At 45.0% G+C, this 18,569-nt stretch overlaps 1 protein-coding gene across 1 annotated transcript in view; it reads left to right on the plus strand.

Moving 5' to 3' along the window:
* The first annotated feature begins 2,625 nt into the window (after positions 1-2,625).
* LOC120413106 (CTP synthase) overlaps positions 2,626-18,569 on the plus strand; it is a 29,065-nt gene continuing 13,121 nt past the window's right edge. Inside the window, exon 1 of the mRNA XM_039573812.2 lies at positions 2,626-2,795. The gene's annotated coding sequence lies outside the window, so the exon portion shown is untranslated. The remainder of the gene's footprint in view (positions 2,796-18,569) is intronic.

Below are 18,569 nucleotides of genomic sequence, written 5' to 3' on the forward strand. Positions count from 1 at the left end.
TTAATCACAGCTATCAACGATTGAGTCGCAGGTGCTTTGCAAACTACCAGCGCAAAATGCAGAAGAAATTGAAAACCGACCCGAAGAAATTCTGGAAATTCGTCAACGAGAGCCGTAGAGAATCTGGATTGCCGACTTCAATGCGGTTGGCTGACGATGAAGGAGATGATGCAGACAAAATTTGCCAGCTTTTCGCGAAGAAGTTTGCCGGTGTATTCTGTGCGGAGCCTATTACTGATGTGGAAGTTAGAGCCGCCGCAGAAAACGTTCCACGTCGGGATGAACTACTGGCTTCGATCGAGATTGATGAAGGTACCATCCAAGCCGCTGCATCCAAACTAAAACACTCTTGCTCACCAGGACCGGACGGGATACCGTCTACCCTGCTGAAACGTTGTTCCTCCAGCCTATCGGCACCACTCTTACACCTGTTTCGTCTTTCGTTAAGCTCTGGAAAGTTTCCTGTTGCCTGGAAGCAAGCTTACATGTTTCCAGTGCACAAAAAAGGCGATCGAACACACGTGGAGAACTACCGTGGGATTTCCGATTTGTGTGCCACCTCAAAGTTGCTGGAATTGGTTGTGATTGATCCGGTTTTCTCTTGCTGATGAACAACACGGGTTCTTTCCTAAGCGCTCAACAGCAACCAATCTCCTTTGCTTCACCGAATCGATCATCAACAGCTTCGACGCCCACTCTCAAACCGATGCCATCTACACAGATCTGTCAGCCGCCTTCGACAAAATTAACCAATGCATCGCTGTTGCTAAGCTTGAGAGATTGGGTTTCCAAGGAAGCCTATTGGCCTGGTTAAAGTCTTATCTAACGGGACGTTCGCTGAGGGTGAGAATCGGAGACGCACTTTCCGATATCATCGAAGCCACATCGGGTATCGCGCAAGGAAGCCACCTCGGTCCGGTGGTATTCCTGTTTTACTTTAACGACGTTAATTACACCGTCACTGGACCTCGCCTCGTTTACGCGGATGACCTCAAGCTTTTTGCTCGAATTGTCAACTCGAACGACGCCGAAGCATTGCAGCGCGATCTTGACAAGTTTGCTGGTTGGTGCGAGGTGAACCGCATGATCCTCAACCCTGGAAAATGCCAAGCGATTACGTTCAGTCGGAGACACTTCCCAGTAACCTTCGACTACCGTATTAATGATACTTCTGTCGAACGGGTCACTCACCTGAAGGATTTGGGAGTCATCTTGGACACGCAACTCACTTTCAAGCAGCATCTGTCATACATAATCGCCAAAGCCTCCCGACAACTAGGATTGGTAATCCGCATGACGCGCAAGTTCCCTGACATTTATTGTCTAAAGACCCTGTACTGCTCGCTGGTTCGATCCACTCTAGAGTACTGCTCGACAGTGTGGTCCCCGCACTACAACAACGCTGTTTGTCGCCTCGAAAGCATCCAACGAAGGTTTGTGCGATATGCTCTCAGGCAGCTGCCGTGGACAAATCCCTTGCATTTCCGCCGTACGAACAACGCTGCCGTTTGATCGACCTCGATACACTACAGCTACGACGATACCTAGTCCGTGCGATGACTTCTGCTGATGTTCTACTCGGCCGGATTGATTGCCCTGACCTGCGTAACCAGATTCAGCTCCGAGTGCCTACCCGTCAACTACGCCACACGCCAGCTCTCGAAGTTCCGTTTCGCCGCACCAACTACAGCGCGAATGGTGCCATCAACGTACTAAAGAGAGCGTTTAACAAAGTGTCCAGTGTGTTTAGCTTAGATGTGTCTCGTACTACGTTGCGTTTTAAGTTTGTGTCCTTGTTAAGATCTTTGTTACGTATGTAAATTTAGTTTTAAGTGCATCATTGGGGCAAAATAAGTGCCTGTTGAGAAGAAATAAACAACAATATATTCTCTCGAAAGTACACGCCGCGCTGCATTTCAGAATGTGCCGCAGACACTGCTGCCAGGGATTTTATCGAGGATTTTATGCACTTTTGGTGGAATAAAAAACATACCCGGCAACAATGCCATGCGATTCTGAGAAGAAGATCAATAAAAACAAAACGCGCAGTAGGGGATTTGACAGCGCGCATTTGCCGAAAGTGCGGCGCGTCGTTTCGAGGCTGATTTGCCGTGTGTCTTTTTCGGGAATACGCGCAATATTTTCGCTCTGTTAGAATTTTGTAAGAATCCTTTGAAAACGCCGTGACTGGGATACTTTGAAACTTACTAAATTTTCAAAAAATATATTCATAGTGAAAGCAACGTAGTTGAATTAATCGATTTAAGAAAGATTTTAAAACTGAGTTATCGTCCATTATCGGCGATAATTTTATCGATTGACAACCTTGGTTCAAAATGTTAACAAATCAAACAGAAGGCAAAAAACTTCGTCAAAGGACAGCAATCTAGCGAGGAAGAGGACATCAATGCAGCGGCAGTGAAAACAAGCCAGAGAGAGAAAAAGCTAAAAAAATCGCTTCGTCTCCCTGATATTCGTACAGCTGAGGGATAGTTTTGATTTTCAGTATATGTTTTTCTCTGCGTGCAACCCATTCTAGTACTGCATCAGCGTGATACCCTTCCCGCTTGCTTTCCGTGCGCCGTTAAAACCACTGGACATTCTCCACTGTCAGGTCAGCTGTCATCACATTTTGTGCGAAATCGAACCGATATCGTCGCGTGCGTGAATCTGCTCCTCAAATTATTTCATCTCGGTACTTTTTTTGCCGCAATTTTACGAGATAATCCTCGTTCCCAGGTAGAACATCCACTTCCCCCATTGTGCCACGTTCCACCCGCCCGGAGTTTATTGCAGTAAGTATCGGAATGGTGCAGTTCCGGGGACTTTCCCGCACGCCAATTTGCTGCGCCACATGCATTTGAGGTTAGGAGCAGACGCGTTTTGTTTTTGGGTGGTCGCTCTCTCTCCCTCTCTTGCGCTGACAGCAGCAGCTGATCGCTCACTCAACTTGCGTGAATCTAGCTCCATTTTCCGCCAGCTCCATTTTTCACCCCAGCGCCCTCTAGCGGCCAATGAGAGAACTAATATCGAAATATTTCAAAGGTGTTTTCCCAAGACACAAACCATGAACAGCGCCATCTGTGAGAACATTTGGAACTAAAAATGTGAATTTAGCTCCATTTTTCCGATTCTTCAAGCCCAGCCAGAAAAGTCCACAACTCTCACCCACATTAGCACAGTATTTAATTTGCTAATCGGTACAAAATTTAACCTCAATCTTTTTCGTGTACATGCGCACGCAGTTTACTCTACGTGAGCTACAGAAAGAATGGTTTTAAAAGGTTTTAATGCAATTAGATTCAATGCGAAGTTTTGTTCTAAGCGACCTGTAATGAATAATATTGGAACATCGTAGTTGTATCGTTAATTTGATTGTGGTTAACCGCGATGGATTCTTTTCTATACCACAGTTTTTTTTGTAATCAATGTGGTAGATGCTTTGGTGGATTTTTAACAGTTCGGATTATTTCAGGATTGTCAACCCGGATAACAAAAATCAAATATTAACGAAACAACGTGAAATCGTGAAATCCTGAGCAAGGCAATTTTATCCACATCCATAAACCATCGTCCCGCCCGTGTGGATCAATCGGACCGCGCACTGGACTCACAATCCAGAGGTCGCCGGTTCGAATCCCGCGGCGGGCGCTCTAAAGTTCTTTGTGTAAATATGGGTATTCGGCGCCGTCGCTCCGTGCCATACTTTCATACACTTAGGAGCCCAGGGCGGCGAAGTCCTTGTAGTTAAAAGGAAGACACTAGTGGTTGGTACTAGCAATGGTGGCCGACAACTATTAAGTCAACTTCGTTTTTTATAAACCACATGGACATACTGGGCTTCTGTCATCAGGGGTAACATTGAAACCCAGACCAAATGTCACCCCTGATAACGGTACATTTTTTTAAAAAGACAGAAGTCTACAGCGTGAGGACTCTAGCTATCAAAAAAAGCGATCGAATTAAGGGAAGGTACAACATATTTTTTCATATATATGTCACAATTATGCTCCAATCTAGCTATGTTGGCTCATGAAACTCAACATTCCAATGAATAGGAAGTGTGGTTCAGGTCTCTAGCTATTAGAAAAACCGATCGAATTGAGGGAAGGTATCTTGAAATGGGCCCTATAGACCCAATTCCCCTAAAATATGATTTTTCATATAATTCACCTTCATGCTCCAATCTAGCTATGTTGGCTCATGAAACTCAACATTCCAATGAATAGGAAGTGTGGTTCAGGTCTCTAGCTATTAGAAAAACCGGTCGAATTGAGGGAAGGTATCTTGAAATGGGCCCTATAGACCCAATTCCCCTAAAATATGATTTTTCATATAATTCACCTTCATGCTCCAATCTAGCTATGTTGGCTCATGAAACTCAACATTCCAATGAATAGGAAGTGTGGTTCAGGTCTCTAGCTATCAGAAAAACCGATCGAATTGAGGGAAGGTATCTTGAAATGGGCCCTATAGACCCAATTCCCCTAAAATATGATTTTTCATATAATTCACCTTCATGCTCCAATCTAGCTATGTTGGCTCATGAAACTCAACATTCCAATGAATAGGAAGTGTGGTTCAGGTCTCTAGCTTTCAGAAAAACCGATCGAATTGAGGGAAGGTATCTTGAAATGGGCCCTATAGACCCAATTCCCCTAAAATATGATTTTTCATATAATTCACCTTCATGCTCCAATCTAGCTATGTTGGCTCATGAAACTCAACATTCCAATGAATAGGAAGTGTGGTTCAGGTCTCTAGCTATTAGAAAAACCGATCGAATTGAGGGAAGGTATCTTGAAATGGGCCCTATAGACCCAATTGCCCTAAAATATGATTTTTCATATAATTCACCTTCATGCTCCAATCTAGCTATGTTGGCTCATGAAACTCAACATTCCAATGAATAGGAAGTGTGGTTCAGGTCTCTAGCTATCAGAAAAACCGATCGAATTGAGGGAAGGTATCTTGAAATGGGCCCTATAGACCCAATTCCCCTAAAATATGATTTTTCATATAATTCACCTTCATGCTCCAATCTAGCTATGTTGGCTCATGAAACTCAACATTCCAATGAATAGGAAGTGTGGTTCAGGTCTCTAGCTATCAGAAAAACCGATCGAATTGAGGGAAGGTATCTTGAAATGGGCCCTATAGACCCAATTCCCCTAAAATATGATTTTTCATATAATTCACCTTCATGCTCCAATCTAGCTATGTTGGCTCATGAAACTCAACATTCCAATGAATAGGAAGTGTGGTTCAGGTCTCTAGCTATCAGAAAAACCGATCGAATTGAGGGAAGGTATCTTGAAATGGGCCCTATAGACCCAATTCCCCTAAAATATGATTTTTCATATAATTCACCTTCATGCTCCAATCTAGCTATGTTGGCTCATGAAACTCAACATTCCAATGAATAGGAAGTGTGGTTCAGGTCTCTAGCTTTCAGAAAAACCGATCGAATTGAGGGAAGGTATCTTGAAATGGGCCCTATAGACCCAATTCCCCTAAAATATGATTTTTCATATAATTCACCTTCATGCTCCAATCTAGCTATGTTGGCTCATGAAACTCAACATTCCAATGAATAGGAAGTGTGGTTCAGGTCTCTAGCTATTAGAAAAACCGATCGAATTGAGGGAAGGTATCTTGAAATGGGCCCTATAGACCCAATTCCCCTAAAATATGATTTTTCATATAATTCACCTTCATGCTCCAATCTAGCTATGTTGGCTCATGAAACTCAACATTCCAATGAATAGGAAGTGTGGTTCAGGTCTCTAGCTATCAGAAAAACCGATCGAATTGAGGGAAGGTATCTTGAAATGGGCCCTATAGACCCAATTCCCCTAAAATATGATTTTTCATATAATTCACCTTCATGCTCCAATCTAGCTATGTTGGCTCATGAAACTCAACATTCCAATGAATAGGAAGTGTGGTTCAGGTCTCTAGCTATTAGAAAAACCGATCGAATTGAGGGAAGGTATCTTGAAATGGGCCCTATAGACCCAATTCCCCTAAAATATGATTTTTCATATAATTCACCTTCATGCTCCAATCTAGCTATGTTGGCTCATGAAACTCAACATTCCAATGAATAGGAAGTGTGGTTCAGGTCTCTAGCTATCAGAAAAACCGATCGAATTGAGGGAAGGTATCTTGAAATGGGCCCTATAGACCCAATTCCCCTAAAATATGATTTTTCATATAATTCACCTTCATGCTCCAATCTAGCTATGTTGGCTCATGAAACTCAACATTCCAATGAATAGGAAGTGTGGTTCAGGTCTCTAGCTTTCAGAAAAACCGATCGAATTGAGGGAAGGTATCTTGAAATGGGCCCTATAGACCCAATTCCCCTAAAATATGATTTTTCATATAATTCACCTTCATGCTCCAATCTAGCTATGTTGGCTCATGAAACTCAACATTCCAATGAATAGGAAGTGTGGTTCAGGTCTCTAGCTATTAGAAAAACCGATCGAATTGAGGGAAGGTATCTTGAAATGGGCCCTATAGATCCAATTCCCCTAAAATATGATTTTTCATATAATTCACCTTCATGCTCCAATCTAGCTATTTTTTTTTTTTTTTTTTTTCATAAAATTATTTTTATTAGGTCCTTTTCGGTACTGGGACCTGGTTAGGACCGAGTCGGCTTTTGTAATTACATTTGACTTAATAATTACAGAGGATCTTGTGTGTAAATGTTAGAGGGAGGGAAGCCGATTACCCGCGGCCTACTCGGGGTTAGTAGGGAAGGGATTGATGTTAAAGACAAGGCGTGGGAAGGGAAGGGGGATTGTGTAGGGGTCTTGGTTGGCTCTGCTGGCCTTTGCGTTTTGTCCTCAGCCGCAACTCGGTGTCCAGCTGCTGGGGCGATCTTGCTTTGCTTCCGGTGCAACCAGAAACGACGGCTTTGTGTGAAGGCGAATTATACTAACTAGAGGAAAACTAACTGAAGGGAAACTAACTGGAAGAAAACTAAATAGATATTTTGGAATCTAAGAGGAACTGATAGATAGGATAGAGAACATCAAGGTCTAGTTGAGAAAGCGCGTCTCGCATCGGGATTTCTGGTGGTCTTCCTCGGGCCCTGAGGGTATCTTTCAACTTAATTCTGTGAACATGGTGATCTGGACACGCCCATACAAGATGGTCGATGTCCTGATAACCCTGCCCACAGTCACAAAGGTTCGTATCACTCATGTTGATACGGTACAGATGAGCCTTGGACGAGTAATGGTTCGACATAAGGCGGGACATCGTTCTGATGAATCCACGCGTCAAGTCCATTCCCTTGAACCAGGCTTTTCTTTGCACCTTAGGTCGTATGGAATACATCCAACGTCCTTTGGTGTCGTCGTCCCATTGATTTTGCCAATCCAGAAGCGCACGCTGCCTCGGAAAACCGTAGCATTCTTGTAGGCTAATTGGCCTTTCATAAATGTCTCCACTCTCAGCACCCTTCTTGGCGAGCAAGTCCGCTTTCTCATTACCCGGAATCGAGCAATGAGCGCGGACCCATACCACCGTGATGCTGAAGGACTGAGCCGCCAGGTTGTTTAAAGTCTTGCGTATTTCCGTGAGGAAAAACGTAGACTCCCTGGTCGGCTTCAGAGTCCGGATAGCCTCAACAGAGCTAAAGCTATCGGTGAAGATGAAGTAGTGGTCAGGTGGCATGGTCTCGATGATTCGCAGTGCGCAGTAAACCGCGGCTAACTCTGCGACGTAAACCGAACTCGGGTCCTTCAGCTTAAAGAACAGCTGATAAGATTCATGATAAACACCGAAGCCCGTACAGCCGTCGAGCTTGGAGCCATCGGTGAAGAATCTGTTGTTTGGAGGAACATGGTTGTACTTTGATGCGAAGATCGACGGTACAACTCCCCGCAGAAGATGGTTTGGGATACCGCGAGTATCGGCTTTCATGGACGTGTCGAAGCCAATCAGGGTGCTGCTGGTTAACGGAGGCGTGCGCTGTACCGTTGTGCTCGGGCTCCACTCCCACGATGACATAAAGTCATAATATAGAAGCATGCGCCGAGACTCAACGTGAAGGTTCAGCAACGTTTCAAAGTTGTCAATTACCAGTTTATTCCTGTAATCACACCGGATCAGGAACCGGTAAGACAGTTCGTAGTAACGAGTTCGCAGAGGCAATACTCCCGCCAAGACCTCGAGGGTCATGTTGTGAGTTGAGTGCATGCATCCCAAGACAATGCGAAGACTTCGGTACTGTATCCGCTGGAGAACCAACAAGCGTGATTTCGCAGCTGATTGGAAGCAGAAACTGCCATATTCCAGCACCGAGAGTATCGTTGTCTTGTACAGTCGAAGCAGGTCAGAAGGATGAGCACCCCACCGGTTGCCAGAGACGCTGCGCAGAAAATTAGTTCTTTGCAGGCACTTTTGCTTCAGGTAGTTGATGTGCTTCCCCCATGTTCCCTTTTGATCGAAGATGGTACCCATGTACATGAAGTGGTCCGACTGCTCGATAGTCTTTCCCGAGAGAGAAAGATTGAGCTGCGGCGGTTCATGCTTCCCCGTAAAAACGACCAGTTCCGTCTTCTCCGGAGAGAATTCAATACCCTTTTCAACTGCCCAATGGGCCAAGTTGTTCAGGGTATCTTGCAAGGGTTCTAGCAGATCGGCTTCCTTCTTGGCAGCGATTGAAACCACTGCGTCATCTGCGTACTGTATAAGGGTGCAGTCTCCGGTCAAGCAATCATCGATATCGCTGACGTAGAAGTTATACATGGATGGGCTAAGGCGTGAGCCTTGTGCCAAACCCATGTAACTTATCCGGGTGATTGCCAGATCACCTTGCACAAAGTGCATGTGTTTTTCTGACAACAGGTTGATGAGGAAGTTGCACATCGTCGGATTGAGACCGCTCCGCCGAAGCTTTACTCCCAACACCTCGATGGAGACTGAATCAAATGCACCCTTGATGTCTAGGAAAACAGAAGCCATTTGCTGTTTTTTACCACGGGCTATGTCGATTCCTGTGGCCAGCAAGGCTAGACAGTCGCTTGTTCCCTTGCCTCTCCGGAAGCCATACTGCGTGTCTGACAGCAAGTGCTCTCGTTCCATCCATGGTTCGAGGCGGTCGAGGATCATCTTCTCCAGCAACTTGCGTAGACACGACAGCAAGCTGATTGGACGATACGAGTTGTGGTCGGACGCCGGCTTACCGGGCTTTTGAATGGCAACCACCCGGACCTGTCGCCATTCGTGTGGAATTACGTTCTGCTCCACCAACGTGTTGAACAGTTTCAACAGACGCTGCTTGGCGACGTCCGGAAGATTCTTCAGCAAGCTGAACTTGATCTTGTCCGGACCAGGAGCAGTGTTGTTGCCCGTCAATAGTGCTATGGAGAGCTCTACCATCGAGAAGGGAGGATTAGAATCGCTCCCATCAACAACGTCGAATGATGGTTGTGTCGGCACCGAGTCCGGGCACACCTTCTTGGCGAAATCCAATATCCACTTGTCCGATTTTTCCACACTCTCGTTCGGAACGGAACCTCTACGCATGGCCCTCGCAACGCGCCACAGAGTGCTCATGGACGTATCTGCTGGTAGTCCTTCAACGAACTCCCGCCAGTACATTCGCTTCTTCCGCTTCAGAGTATTACTGTACCTGCGATCAAGAGCTCTGTACTTTTGGAAGTTCGCTCGGATTCCACACTTGCAGAAGTCCACATAAGCTTCTGACCTGGCCGCCGAGAGATCCGTACACTCCTTGTCCCACCAGGGAAGTGGAGGGCGCGTTCGGATGTACGGTCCCGGGACGGGTTTCGTCTGAGCTTGTAACGCACTGTCATAGATCAAATTAGCCAAAAACGCATATTCTTCAAGCGGTACCAACCCTGCTTGCAACTCAACTCCAATGGAGACTGCCTCCGCGTACTGTTTCCAGTCGATATTTCGCGTCAGATCGTAAGGCATCTCCACCGTTGTCGATTGCTGTGGGCCATGGCTAACCAGAATAGCGATCGGCAAATGATCACTGCCACGAGGATCTTGGAGCACGTTCCAGTCACAGAGAACTGCCAGACTGTTGGAACAGAGCGACAAGTCGATGGCACTCGCCTTCGTACCGGACGTGGTTGGCGTTGGTGGTGTTGCAATGCGCGTAACTTGCTTGTCCCTGTTTAGGAGGGTCATCTGGAAGTCGTCGCACAGTTCATGAATCAGATATGCTTGAGGGTCTGTCTTGTGACTTCCCCACTCGGTGCTGTGAAGATTAAAGTCACCCAGAACTAGTCGCGGTGCCTGCAACAGCTCAAGCATACCCCACAACTTTTGTCGAGTTAACGACACCTGTGGGGGAACATAGACGGACACAATGCAAATGTCCAGTCCTCTGATCCTGGCCTGTACTGCGACTGCTTCGATTCCTCCTAGCTTCGGGAGCGTGACCTTTCTAAAAGTGTGGCATTTCCTGACCCCAATCAGTACGCCTCCACCTCTATTTGGTCCTGCCCTGCTCTCTGTGATGATGTTGTACCCCCGGAAAGCTGGCGTCTCATCTCCGATAAGAAACGTTTCGCTCAGCGCAAACACATCACAGTCCCGTTCGAATGCGAATTGTTGAAAATCGTTTAACTTGGGGGTTAAACTTCTACAATTCCATTGTAGAAAGGAGATGCCGTTTTTCGTTTTTGGTGTATTACCCATCAAAGGAAATGAACGACAAGAGGGGCATCGTGCTAGCAAGCTGTTTCCCGATGTGTCTAGCGAGAGGCTCAAACCGCTTTATGATTAAACGCGTCGGTTCACTCACAAAAGAGCACAGCCATTCCACGATAGTGGAAAAAGGAAGGACTCCTTTGAAAACATCGGTGATCGGATTCGGTTGAGGAACCGGTTTCAGGGGGATCTTTGGCAGCTTGGGAACGGGCTTCAGCGGCTTGAGAACGGGCTTCGGTGCCGGCTTCGGAGCGGGCTTACCCGACGGACCGAAAGGAAAATCCTCCTCGAAGTTCAACGAGTCACTTTCCTTACCCTTGCCGCCAGCGGCTTTTTTGGACTTGGAAGCCTTGTTGCGCTTCGGGTTTGGCCCGGAAGAGTCACTTTCCTCGTCTCTCTGGAAGAGGACCTCCACATCGGAATCTTCGTCCCCCGAATCTTCGTCCGCCAAAGGAGCGAAGCGATTGGGGTGGGTCACCTGACTAAGGATTTCCGCGAAGGACTTCTTGGAGCGTTCCCTCAAGGATCGCTTCATCTTGTCCTCGCGCTCCTTGTACTTTGGGCACTGTCGAGTTTTGTGCGGTTCCCCGCCACAAAGCAGGCATTTTTCAGCCTGCTTTTGGCAATCCACGTCCTTGTGGTGGCCGGCGCACTTTGAGCACTTGCTCTTGTTGCTGCAGTAGGTCTTGGTGTGTCCCAACTGCTGGCAGTTTTCGCAGCACATCACTCGCGGAACGTACAATCGAACTGGAAGCCGAAGCTTGTACAGCTCAATGTAGTCCGGCAGAGCTGACCCTGCAAAAGTCACCCGGAACGAGGCAGAAGGAATGAACTTCTTCTGGCCAGCCTCGGTGGTGACGTTGCCCAGTTGCCGGCACTCGAGTACCTCCACAGCTGGAAGTTTAGGGTTCTTGAAGCGTCCCACCGCCCTTGAGAGGTCGACAAGCGACAGACTGTCATCGGTCACCACGCCGTCGATCTCGACTTTGTGGGCCGGAATCCAAACACGGTACTCAATGCTGAACCGCAGATCAGTTACGATCTGATTAGCTTGCACCGCGGAGTTCACGATCACGCGGAGCTTGCTCTTGTTCAGCTTGGTACATTCGACCACCCCAGGATAGTGCTTCTGCAAATCCTTGGTGATCTGTACAAAGTTTAACGGCTTCTGTTTGGGCCGGAAGAAGACCACCCATTCCGTTTGCGATCCCTCTTGATACTGACGAGGACGAGGAATCGGTTTTTGGGAATGAGGATTCAGGGGCGGGGGGGGATTTGGATCCGGATTCGGCACCGGTGTTTTAGGAGGAATTGGATCTGGATTGGGAGGAATTGGATCTGGATTGGGAGGAATCGGGTCTGGATTAAGGGGAGGAATCGGTGGTTGAGGGGGAACCGGATTCGGATCTGATTTAGAACGCTTTCGCTTCGTCCTCTTAGACCCGTCCGAGGATCCCCCTTTACCGCCAGGATCCTTATCCTTCAGGAAGAGGTCCCTGTTGGTGGTGTTTGAAGGAACTCCCAAAACAGAGTCCTCCATTTCCACGTCCTCGTCACCCTCAAGGGTTGAATCGGAGTCGAATTCCTCATGGTCCGACTCGGTCGGATCCATGTTTGCGAAGAAACGCGATAAACTAAACGAAAATGAAAGTGATGAAACTAATCGCAAAAGTAAAAAAGGAGAAAGAAAAAAAAAACTAACCGAAAAAAAAACTATGAGAAAAAAAAAAAAAAAAAAACTAAACGCTAACAAAAAACTTGCCTTTCGCACTCACCGCCGAACTGGCCGCACTGGCTGCCGCCCGCAGCGGGATGCGCGGGAAGCTCGTTTTCGCGCGCTTGTTGTTGTTGTTGTTGTTGTGCTGCCTGCTGCCAGCCACGTAAACAACGGGGTTGTCTCCGACCTGGCCTGGCCGAAAACTGGTCCGCCGACCGCAGTCGACTCTCCGGGGCCGATTCCACCGACCAACGACCGTCTCTCGCCTCAGCTGCCTCCGCGGCCGCTGCTGCTCACTCCTCCTGCTGCTGCTGCTCGGATGCAGGAACTCGTTCCTCTTCCGCTGCTGCACCGCCGCCGTGTCCACGACGACCAGATTGTGGCCTCTCTGACCACCGGAACGGGCTTGTCCGCTCGCACACGCCTCGGAATCGCCGTGAAAAACGCGCCAAACACACCGCGAAAAAACACGACTAACCGCTGAGACTTCTGCCGGAGCAATGATCTCCAATCTAGCTATGTTGGCTCATGAAACTCAACATTCCAATGAATAGGAAGTGTGGTTAAGGTCTCTAGCTATCAGAAAAACCGATCGAATTGAGGGAAGGTATCTTGAAATGGGCCCTATAGAATAATAGAAAAATAGATTGTTCAAGTTATTGATTATCTCAAAATCGTATGAAATTATAAAAATAATTCATCTTACAGAACACCAGGTAGCAGTTATTGATCAGCGCGCCCGAGTGCTTCTAGCAGATGCGGCGAGTGTAGCTAATTTAGGTAATCTCAAATACTTAAAACTTTAAAAATCGATATCTCTGGAACGAAACATATTCCTTTCTGTCGATAAGTGATTCTTATGTAAAATTGGACGGGGAATACGATGGTGAGGTCAAACTTAAAAAATAAATTGGGCTGTTTTGAGATACGGCAATTTAAAGTTTTCAATTGCGCAATACATGTAGACATATTATTTTAATCCAAATTTTGATCACGGAAATGGATTCTACGTCCGATTTCCTTCAAAATTGAGTCTAAGACCGACCCTCTAAGATTTGTGGTTCCTGAGCAATCGCCGTTTGAAGATAGGGGTTTCGCTCAAAAATCGCCAAAAAGTCGATTTTTTGGGAGGGTACAAAAATGGAGGGGGTGGTCCGATTTGGATGAAATTCGGGATTTTTGCATGTTTTGATAGTCTCAACAGCTCTGCCAAATTTGAGCAGAATCGGAGATGGTAATTTTCAAATTTGCATTTTTTCTTGCACACTTCAGGTTTTTTTTGAAATTAAATATGTCTTTATTGAACTTTCTTATAATAATTACATTTCATTTACATTCTCAGTGGTATGGCTACATGCTCTTCATCTTTGTTATATTTTTCGTTTTCTTATTAACTGTTCACATTCATTTATTTACTTCAAATTGTTTTACATTTTTGCATTGAATCGAATACATTTGGGTAAAAAAGAAAAAAAAATCACTTTAACAACTAATCCTAACTTAAAACTAAAAAAGTAAATTCATTGAAATATTCAAAATCATTAGAACGAGTAAACTACGAACTGTATTTTAAGATAAATCCTCCAAGCGTTCTTACTTGTTCCGCACGAGTTTTGCAACCACGCAGTGTTGTTGTCATCTCGATGAAAATGTTCAAAAGTTCTTGCGGTGAAAACAGGTCACTACCGCCTTCACCCGTTGATGCTGGTTGGTTTTCCCTCAGTTGCTGGCTGAAGCCAGGAGGTGTTGTATTCTCTGCAACTTTTTGCCGCTGATTCAACGGCAATGGCTGCAGATTTGGAACCACTCGAACAGATCCCGCTCCTGGTGACGCCAAAGCAGGAAAATCCACGTCCGTGAAGGTTGGTGGTGTTTTGCGACGATTTGGTTGGTGCCTCGTCGTCGCTTGCTGCCGAATTTTTACAAACTCAGCTCGTTTTGGGCAGCTTCGATTCTTGGTAGAATGGTCGCCGCCGCAATTGAAGCATTTCGCTTCGATGTTCTCGTTGATTGTTTCGCAAGCTTGAGTTTGTGCTCACCTCCGCAGGTTGCACAACGACTCTTGATGAAACAGTTCCTTCCACCATGTCCAAACTGCAAGCAGTTCGAACATTGCGTCACGTCACGGTGCACTGGACGATAACGTTCCCAAGTCACGATGATGTTGAAAATTTCCCGAACTGCTTTCAGCTCAGACGGCGTTGTCGATCCTTTCTCGAGATGAACCAGGTACAGTTGATCACGATACTTGATGTCCTTGTTGTGTCTCGTCATCTTGAAGACTTCGATCACGTTCAACTTAAGAGTTTTGAGCTCTTCCTTCAGCACACTCACATCCATGTCGTACAGGCCTCGGAGGACCTGCTTTATGGGGCGTTTACCTGGGTCGTCATGGCTGTAGTATTCAATCTTGGTGTTGTTCAGGAAATCCCGAACGTAGTTGTAATCCTTTCTGGTAGGTAGCAGAATTTTGAGTCCATCAGCACACAAGCGAATGGAAGCTCGTAAAGCACCAGATTTGATAAACCCGGTCAGCCACTTTCGCACCGAATCCGATGACGATGTTTTCACAAAAATGGGTGGCAACTTTTCCCGTCGTTCAAATTCTTCCTTCTCACTCACGTCCTCAGGGAGGGTAGCGAACTGGTTTCCAGACGAATTTTGAGCGTCCTTGCTCAAACTGCCTGGCTTTGCAGGTAGCGCTTCGGCATTCTTTAGCTTCTTCAAATCTGCCGATCCTGCTGGTGAGGACCGCCTCTTTTTCTTGCCGTGAGGCATTTTTTGCACTTTTTAGCACTTATTTGGTGTTAGAGGGACGCACGTCTGACTCGCTGCTCTGCTGATCGCAGACTCTGCACACTTCAGGTGGAATGACCCATATATGAAAAATTATATTTTAGGGGAATTGGGTCTATAGGGCCCATTTCAAGATACCTTCCCTCAATTCGATCGGTTTTTCTAATAGCTAGAGACCTGAACCACACTTCCTATTCATTGGAATGTTGAGTTTCATGAGCCAACATAGCTAGATTGGAGCATGAAGGTGAATTATATGAAAAATCATATTTTAGGGGAATTGGGTCTATAGGGCCCATTTCAAGATACCTTCCCTCAATTCGATCGGTTTTTCTGATAGCTAGAGACCTGAACTACACTTTCTATTCATTGGAATGTTGAGTTTCATGAGCCAACATAGCAAGATTGGAGCATGAAGGTGAATTATATGAAAAATCATATTTTAGGGGAATTGGGTCTATAGGGCCCATTTCAAGATACCTTCCCTAAATGTGATCGGGTTTTCTGAAAGCTAGAGACCTGAACTACACTTTCTATTCATTGGAATGTTGAGTTTCATGAGCCAACATAGCTAGATTGGAGCATGAAGGTGAATTATATGAAAAATCATATTTTAGGGGAATTGGGTCTATAGGGCCCATTTCAAGATACCTTCCCTCAATGTGATCGGTTTTTCTGAAAGCTAGAGACCTGAACTACACTTTCTATTCATTGGAATGTTGAGTTTCATGAGCCAACATAGCTAGATTGGAGCATGAAGGTGAATTATATGAAAAATCATATTTTAGGGGAATTGGGTCTATAGGGCCCATTTCAAGATACCTTCCCTCAATTCGATCGGTTTTTCTGAAAGCTAGAGACCTGAACTACACTTCCTATTCATTGGAATGTTGAGTTTCATGAGCCAACTTAGCTAGATTGGAGCATGAAGGTGAATTATATGAAAAATCATATTTTAGGGGAATTGGGTCTATAGGGCCCATTTCAAGATACCTTCCCTCAATTCGATCGGTTTTTCTGAAAGCTAGAGACCTGAACCACACTTCCTATTCATTGGAATGTTGAGTTTCATGAGCCAACATAGCTAGATTGGAGCATGAAGGTGAATTATATGAAAAATCATATTTTAGGGGAATTGGGTCTATAGGGCCCATTTCAAGATACCTTCCCTCAATTCGATCGGTTTTTCTGATAGCTAGAGACCTGAACTACACTTCCTATTCATTGGAATGTTGAGTTTCATGAGCCAACATAGCTAGATTGGAGCATGAAGGTGAATTATATGAAAAATCATATTTTAGGGGAATTGGGTCTATAGGGCCCATTTCAAGATACCTTCCCTCAATTCGATCGGTTTTTCTGATAGCTAGAGACCTGAACCACACTTCCTATTCATTGGAATGTTGAGTTTCATGAGCCAACATAGCTAGATTGGAGCATGAAGGTGAATTATATGAAAAATCATATTTTAGGGGAATTGGGTCTATAGGGCCCATTTCAAGATACCTTCCCTCAATTCGATCGGTTTTTCTGAAAGCTAGAGACCTGAACCACACTTCCTATTCATTGGAATGTTGAGTTTCATGAGCCAACATAGCTAGATTGGAGCATGAAGGTGAATTATATGAAAAATCATATTTTAGGGGAATTGGGTCTATAGGGCCCATTTCAAGATACCTTCCCTCAATTCGATCGGTTTTTCTGATAGCTAGAGACCTGAACCACACTTCCTATTCATTGGAATGTTGAGTTTCATGAGCCAACATAGCTAGATTGGAGCATGAAGGTGAATTATATGAAAAATCATATTTTAGGGGAATTGGGTCTATAGGGCCCATTTCAAGATACCTTCCCTCAATTCGATCGGTTTTTCTGATAGCTAGAGACCTGAACCACACTTCCTATTCATTGGAATGTTGAGTTTCATGAGCCAACATAGCTAGATTGGAGCATGAAGGTGAATTATATGAAAAATCATATTTTAGGGGAATTGGGTCTATAGGGCCCATTTCAAGATACCTTCCCTCAATTCGATCGGTTTTTCTGAAAGCTAGAGACCTGAACCACACTTCCTATTCATTGGAATGTTGAGTTTCATGAGCCAACATAGCTAGATTGGAGCATGAAGGTGAATTATATGAAAAATCATATTTTAGGGGAATTGGGTCTATAGGGCCCATTTCAAGATACCTTCCCTCAATTCGATCGGTTTTTCTAATAGCTAGAGACCTGAACCACACTTCCTATTCATTGGAATGTTGAGTTTCATGAGCCAACATAGCTAGATTGGAGCATGAAGGTGAATTATATGAAAAATCATATTTTAGGGGAATTGGGTCTATAGGGCCCATTTCAAGATACCTTCCCTCAATTCGATCGGTTTTTCTAATAGCTAGAGACCTGAACCACACTTCCTATTCATTGGAATGTTGAGTTTCATGAGCCAACTTAGCTAGATTGGAGCATGAAGGTGAATTATATGAAAAATCATATTTTAGGGGAATTGGGTCTATAGGGCCCATTTCAAGATACCTTCCCTCAATTCGATCGGTTTTTCTGATAGCTAGAGACCTGAACCACACTTCCTATTCATTGGAATGTTGAGTTTCATGAGCCAACTTAGCTAGATTGGAGCATGAAGGTGAATTATATGAAAAATCATATTTTAGGGGAATTGGGTCTATAGGGCCCATTTCAAGATACCTTCCCTCAATTCGATCGGTTTTTCTGAAAGCTAGAGACCTGAACCACACTTCCTATTCATTGGAATGTTGAGTTTCATGAGCCAACATAGCTAGATTGGAGCATGAAGGTGAATTATATGAAAAATCATATTTTAGGGGAATTGGGTCTATAGGGCCCATTTCAAGATACCTTCCCTCAATTCGATCGGTTTTTCTGAAAGCTAGAGACCTGAACCACACTTCCTATTCATTGGAATGTTGAGTTTCATGAGCCAACTTAGCTAGATTGGAGCATGAAGGTGAATTATATGAAAAATCATATTTTAGGGGAATTGGGTCTATAGGGCCCATTTCAAGATACCTTCCCTCAATTCGATCGGTTTTTCTGAAAGCTAGAGACCTGAACCACACTTCCTATTCATTGGAATGTTGAGTTTCATGAGCCAACATAGCTAGATTGGAGCATGAAGGTGAATTATATGAAAAATCATATTTTAGGGGAATTGGGTCTATAGGGCCCATTTCAAGATACCTTCCCTCAATTCGATCGGTTTTTCTGATAGCTAGAGACCTGAACCACACTTCCTATTCATTGGAATGTTGAGTTTCATGAGCCAACATAGCTAGATTGGAGCATGAAGGTGAATTATATGAAAAATCATATT

The sequence above is a fragment of the Culex pipiens genome, chromosome 2 (assembly GCF_016801865.2).
Source record: "Culex pipiens pallens isolate TS chromosome 2, TS_CPP_V2, whole genome shotgun sequence".
In the NCBI taxonomy this organism is placed as follows: Eukaryota; Metazoa; Arthropoda; class Insecta; order Diptera; family Culicidae; genus Culex; species Culex pipiens.